General features: G+C 29.5%; 1 long non-coding RNA gene across 1 annotated transcript; it reads left to right on the plus strand.

Annotated features, from left to right (window-relative positions):
• Nucleotides 1-5,865: 5,865 nt before the first annotated feature.
• LOC146920955 (uncharacterized) lies at nucleotides 5,866-6,358 on the plus strand. The gene is made up of 2 exons (XR_015010747.1): nucleotides 5,866-5,905; nucleotides 6,004-6,358. It is a non-coding gene; the product is annotated as an uncharacterized LOC146920955 (long non-coding RNA).
• Nucleotides 6,359-6,975: the final 617 nt, after the last annotated feature.

Below are 6,975 nucleotides of genomic sequence, written 5' to 3' on the forward strand. Positions count from 1 at the left end.
AAAATACATCCAACTACAGTTAACCGTCGTTTGCTACTAAATGTCAGTTAACTTCCGTTCCAACAACACTTAAGTACCGTTCCAACAATACTGCTAATATCCTCCTTATTATCACTTTCTTATTTTCGATTTAGCCATTTTTTCTCTATATATTTTCGTTCTTCCGTTGGTTAATGTTTAATAGTTGTACAATGATTCTTTTACTATTTTCAGGATTTATCTCTTTTATTTTGTTTGGTTGATGCATGTAAGTATTATTTTACCTAGAACAACTAACATTTTACAATTTTTTCTCACTTTAAATATTGATCAATATGTGTTTTCAGTAGGAGAAAGGATCTGATGAAACACTTATTAAATGGTTAGGGGACGTATACATCGGTGTGCACTTCTCAAATTATTATCATTTTTTGTTGTTGGTACGAGATGAAAAATCTAATCAAGTGATAAGTGAATGGGGATTCCCCACAATAATAAAGGAAGAATGCTTGTTATAGCGAATTTTTTCCTCACGAACTCATCACGACCTTTCTATCCAACATCCACCAAAGGAGAATCTAAGGACAAACATAGTTTGTGAATGCTTTGCGATAATATACATCGCGACAAATAGCAGTACTCATTATAAAAATATCATTGATAGGAACCAAAGAGGACTCATTGCTCGCTCACAATTTCATTAAGAGAAAACTATGATTCATTCGGAAGTTAATCCCAAATGAGAACTTACATGCCGTTATCGGAAAGGCCATAGCTCATAACTGGAACCTTGATCCAAGGCTTATAAAGATACTTACATTACATTTTTTTTCTTGCTAAAGTTAACTTTAATGTGGAAGCTTAACACATACTTCCAACACTAAGCTATTGCAAACAAAAATTACAACTAAATTAAACACAATTATCCAAAGGCCGTGACTTAAATTTCCATAAGTTGAATGATTTAATGGTAAAAAGAACGATCTTGGATCTAGAGGTTTAGAAGAATTCAAGTCTTGCTAGTGTCCTTGAAGGAAGCTAAATGTAAATATCTATGTAATTGCTCTTTAAACTCTAAGATCTTATTTTTTTTTTGGACGGGAACACCATCCTGTAACCATAATTATTTTCTTATAAAAAAAACTGCCTAATAACCTTGCCTAGCCCACGTGGTATGCAAATCTTTCATAAGATTAACATGCCATTTAACTCACAACATATGAGTGAACAATAATGAATCATTTCACGGGACCCCGACATATGAGAGAATGTTTGTGCCAGTCATGCACAATATAGATCATATGTATTTACCTTACTCTAGTCTATAACCAAGAATGTGCATTTCCTTACTCTACCCTCAAATATAGATCCAAATATCCTATGTATGAATTAAAATCTCAATACCTTGCAACCCACAATTCCTATTATTATAGATGATGATTCGTATACTATTACAATTTGGTTCTTCGAGCTTATCAGTTTATTTATGACGCTCATAAGTCATAACTCTTATGCGATTGTGACATTGTCAGTATCAAGGTGCGGATCATATCACGATTCTTGCTTCTCGTAAAGTATGGATTCAGAATCTTCTATAGCCTTTGTTTTTCAATTATATTCAAAAACAAAGCTTCCACAACAAAGTTTCTTTTAAATTATAGGAATTAGATCATTGTGCACATCATACTAAGTTTCCAACCTTCTCAAAGACTGTTTTGTAGAAATCTTCTCAAGGGGTCTTCATTGTGCACATCATATTTGTTCAAGGTAAGAGTTTGACTTTGTAATCTCAAAAGATATGGTCCAAATCTTACATGTGACAATTTTAATATTTTTTAAAGAAGTTTTAAAATAATTATTAGTGTCACGTTATTAATAATAATAATAATAATTTTCTCTTTCACAAATTTTATTTTTAAAAAAAAGTAAAAATAAGATATTTGTCAAAAAGAAAATTAACTTTGAATAACATCTACTCAACTACATGTACATGTTTGGTATCATATTGAGTTTGTCGAAATCACGATGGCTCCTCCTGATTTGGCAAATACATTGTGTTACCAAACCAGACATAATATTGTGCATTGACCATTGTTCCATGAGGTAATTTCACTAAAATTGGTCTGATTCGATTATATAAGTTTGAACTTCGAAGGAAGAAAAAAAGAAAAAAAGGATTGTTAATTTCACTAAAATTGGTATGATTCGGTTATATAAGTTTGAACTTCGAAGGAAGAAAAAAAGAAAAAAAGGATTGTCAAATGTGATTTATCGACTCTGAGTCTATAAATCATCTTAAATACTACTTGGTTTGTAAAAAACTTGAACAAATTATAGATCAATCTTAGGTTGGCATGTCGAACAGCAACGGTGGAATAAACATAGCTGAAGTCATAATAGAGAGTTTTGTACTCCCCTTGAGTGAAGTTTGGTATAGGGATATAGAAAAACAATATTTCTTAAACATATTTTGATCGATCACTAAACTTTCAAAAAAAAAAAAAAACCTCTTATTGATCAACGATCAAAGACATGGATGGATAAAAATGTCAACGTATAGAATGGATAGACGACTGTTCTTTAGATATTCAGTGATTGCTTTCAGACATCCAACGAATGGCAGTTACCGTTCAACATTTTTTAGATTGGTTGAGACACATTTTAAATCGGTTCATCTAATTTAAAAAATATTTCTGATCTGTAGTTAACTACTGTTCAATTTTCATGGGTGCCTAAAGAGCAATTGTGGCATGGATGAGTGAGACTCAATCATAAAGTGGAGTAGGAAATTGTTTCAGTCACGACACAAGCCCAAATCCTCAATTGATTTCACAATGGAAACCAATGATTGCTTTTTAGGCACCTAACAATTGCTCATACATACCTCAAAATTTCGAAAATGCCTCCAACCGTGTTAACCACCGTTCACATTATTTTTTTAAATCGGTTTCAGTGGTGAACGATAGTTAACTATCATTCGACAACGAATGACAATTAACTTCCGTTCAAGATATGCATGTGAGCAATTACTAGGTGCCTAAAGAGCACTCCTTGTGGATGCTTATGCTAAGGGGCTGCATCAGTAGCACACCCAAGCAAAACCGTTCGGTGCATTATTACCATGTAATGAAGATGAGACGATGATCTGTAAATAACATTGGTAATCCCTCAACGGTCCCAACGATTTTTCACCAAATCCTCTAAATTTCTCAAAACAAAATGGAAGTCTTCATTTGAAGAAATGAGGACTGTTATAGACACTCTTTTTATTACACTTTCTAACATTCACACTCTTATAGGATGAAACTCATGTAGGTACCACACTTTAGAAATGAGTTTCAGATAAAGTGGTGATCTAAAATCCACATGGGTTTTCCAAAATAGGATAGCGAATATTAGATATCTACTAACAATATATAAAAATTGAAGTATAGCAAAATTTCATTAATGTCCATATTAAAATTCATGATCTCCTTAATTTTACGTGTATAATGGTCATTTTGCAAAATTAAATTTTTTATTGTTTTTAAAATAAATTATTGCAGATAATGTTTTGTAACCAAAAAAATGTTTTGTAGTATGATAACTATGAACTCATCAGGAATTCTAACCAAATTTACCGAAATAAATTTCCAACTTTGCAAAATTAAATTTTTTATTGTTTTTAAAATAAATTATTATAATGTTTTGTAGTATGATAACTATGAACTCATCAGGAATTCTAACCAAATTTACCGAAATAAATTTCCAACTAGCATATAAAAAAAACCAACACATTAGGATAACTATGAACTAATGTTTTGTCAAAAAAAAAAAAAAAACTATGAACTAATGTATAACCAAATTTTCAATAAATAAGGAAAGAGCAGAACCCAAATAAATTTCCCAATAGCAAATAATAAAAATAAAAAAACAAAAACCTCTAAATTAGATGCCAGTTCACAGGAGTGCTCATCACAAAATTCTCTCCGATAAACTGTAACTAATTTTTTTCACATTTTCTTAAGCCAAGTTTCAACGTCAAAAAAAAAAAAAAAGCCGAGTTTCTATATAAACATTCACTTCCATTCCATTCTACTAGTTGCTTCTTTCTTTCTCTATTCTTTGTTTTGTTGTTATTATTATTTTATATATATATATATATATATATATATATATATATATATATATATATATATATATATATATATATATATAGACACACACACTAAGTTTTTTAGGTTTGGTCAAGCTGTAAAAAAAAAAAAATCCCTGCTATTTTTTTTTGAGAGCAAAAACTATTAAAAACTTTCTGCTATTATTGAGTGTGGAACGAGCATTGTGTATGACGTGACTTAAGTAGCAGTGTTTCACTATTCTTCTAAAAAATTATAAACTAATTGTTAACTTCAACTACGAATTGGCATGCTGCGTCAATTCTGTTTAGAATGCAAATATGGGGACTATTTGAAGATAAGCATCACTAGCATAAAAGACATGGAATTGATCTTCTGTTTTTATTTTTTTGGACCACGGTTATAAAAATCTAATTTATTATATTATTCATCATTCCACCTAATTACTTAAGAGGCATGCAACGTCGGTCGAGATAAGGATTGTTACCTATTTCTTTATGTGACCGATTCAAATTATACTCTAGCATTGTTAAGATAAAAACAAGTGAACATTTTTGTTGATTTCGAAACAAGTGAACATTTTTTTCCAGGCAGAATAAACAAATGAACATTTTATATTATATAAATCAAATAAAACAAAATATCTTTGTTATTATCCAACAAAACTACATGTTCGCCACAAAGAAATTAATTATTTTTTTAATTCAGGGAAAGAAAATAAAAATAATATATTTATGCTGCTACTAAATTGCTAGAGCAATAGAAAAAAAATCAGCATCAAAATAAATTCAAATTATTGTATACAAAATGGATATATTGTAGGATGTATACTGAATCTTTTTTTTAGCCTAAATTTTAGATTTCTCTATTATATATATTTGCGTTATTTTTTTTCTAAAGTACACATGTCACCTCTCTATTCTAAGCATCATTTAATGTGATATCATTTAATGTTATATATGCTTAATTAGTTGGTAAGCGAAAATTAGTAGCCTAAAATTAGTTTAAAAATTTATTGTTTTGTTATTGAATAATTATAGTTAGTAGTCAAATTTCTAAATTATTTCTCAATACATCAGTTAAAATTTTATATCGAATGATATTTTAACATGTGTCATTATTGTGTTGTTGAGCCAATTATATCGCATCATTGTTACATCTTATTTTTTAGTTTTTTAGTGCTTCAAATTTTGTTTATACTTTTTTTATATTCCAAATTTTGTTTTTACAAAAAAAGGTATGAAATGATCAATCTTTAATTTTATTTGGTCAACAAAGTTTAACTACGCAAAATGTATTTTTTTTACTCTACCACGAACAATTTTATTACCTTAACTGAAGAGTTGATTATTTGCCGCACTCATTTTCGCTAATCATGTATGAATTTGTCTATCTTTTAAAAAAAAAGGATTAATTTGTCTAATCATGGAAATTTCTAAGCTACGATATGATTCATGTAATCGAAAGTATTAATTTGCCTTTATTAAGAAGATTCTAAGCCAATGTAATATTTATGTACCTGAAAAAGTGATGATACAACAACTTTCTAATTGACTAAAGGTGGTAATCACGTCATTAAAAAGAGTTTCTCCAATGGTGGTTTAACATGTGTCAATTTTGTTTTGTTGAACCAATCATATTGCTTGATTTTGGTTTTATTGTGTCATATATTTTTTTTTTCATATTGCTTCAAATAATATTATACTTAAGCTCTTAGACTATATATATCAGATGTTTTATTCGACTCTTTCATCTGCTTTCTTCATCTTACTGCAACCACATATCAGCTTCTTATGTTTGTTTTGCTTCATGTTGTGCTTGATTCTTAAGTCCATATATTTCTTTCTCTCTTATATTTTCGTTCAATTTTTTGTGTGTATTGAATCAATTTATTTTGCCTTTTTTTCAGATGTTCAATTATTTCATGTGAAGAAAGACTATAAATGATTGATGCGATTATTTCATGTGAAGAAAGACTATAAATGATTGATGCGAGTGACGTGAAATTGACACCGTTTTTCAAGAATTTAAGCAAGATTTGAATGTCTGTCATATATTTATACATCGTTTCTTATTATGAAATTCGTGAAAATTTATTATTCATTTCATTGATAAAGTCTTTTATTGTTATTGCACTATCTTTTTACAATATACAAATATATGTAGAAGGCTCATACATTCAAAAATAAGGAATGCATTTCAATTTGAAATTTCTACCTAAGGCATGTGTTAAAGGATTTGAATAATATTTATTTTTTCTCGCATCTGTTCTTCTAATTTTCTGACTTCCGTTTTTTTTTTCAAAGCATTATAATAAATTGCATATTAAGGACTGATTTAACTTCTCTCAAACATCCTAACAAGACCGACTGACATGACATGTTTTAGGACCCTGCGAATGTCGTTATTCTCTAATAATAAAATATATGAATTAATTTCGTCCAAAATATATATGATTTAAAACACTCATTATGAATAATTTTTTTTTTAACAAATCAAAATGAAATATATTGCTCAAAAGAGAGTGAATCACCCCGCACAAGGTGTGCTAAAGTGATGAAACACTCAAAGTCTGTTACAAACCACAGTCACCTAACAAGAAAGCCAACATCTAAAAAAGAAATAAAAAAAATAATTACATGACACCCATACAAAGTAGTGGGTATCTCCACCAATCATGAAAACCAAACGCAATAGGTACCGGATGCGAAGAAAGCCACGAAAAGGAAGTTTGCTTCACTTTATCAACAATACTAGAAGGATCAAATACCGCATTTTTGAAGACACAGTTGTTTCTTTCCTTCCAAATTACCCAGCAACTAGCCAACCAAATGACCTTAAGATAATAATGAGTACATTGTGGTAAGCCTGCCAAATGAAT

The sequence above is a fragment of the Medicago sativa genome, chromosome 5 (assembly GCF_051527215.1).
Source record: "Medicago sativa cultivar Bolivia chromosome 5, Bolivia_mono, whole genome shotgun sequence".
Lineage (NCBI taxonomy): Eukaryota > Viridiplantae > Streptophyta > Magnoliopsida > Fabales > Fabaceae > Medicago > Medicago sativa.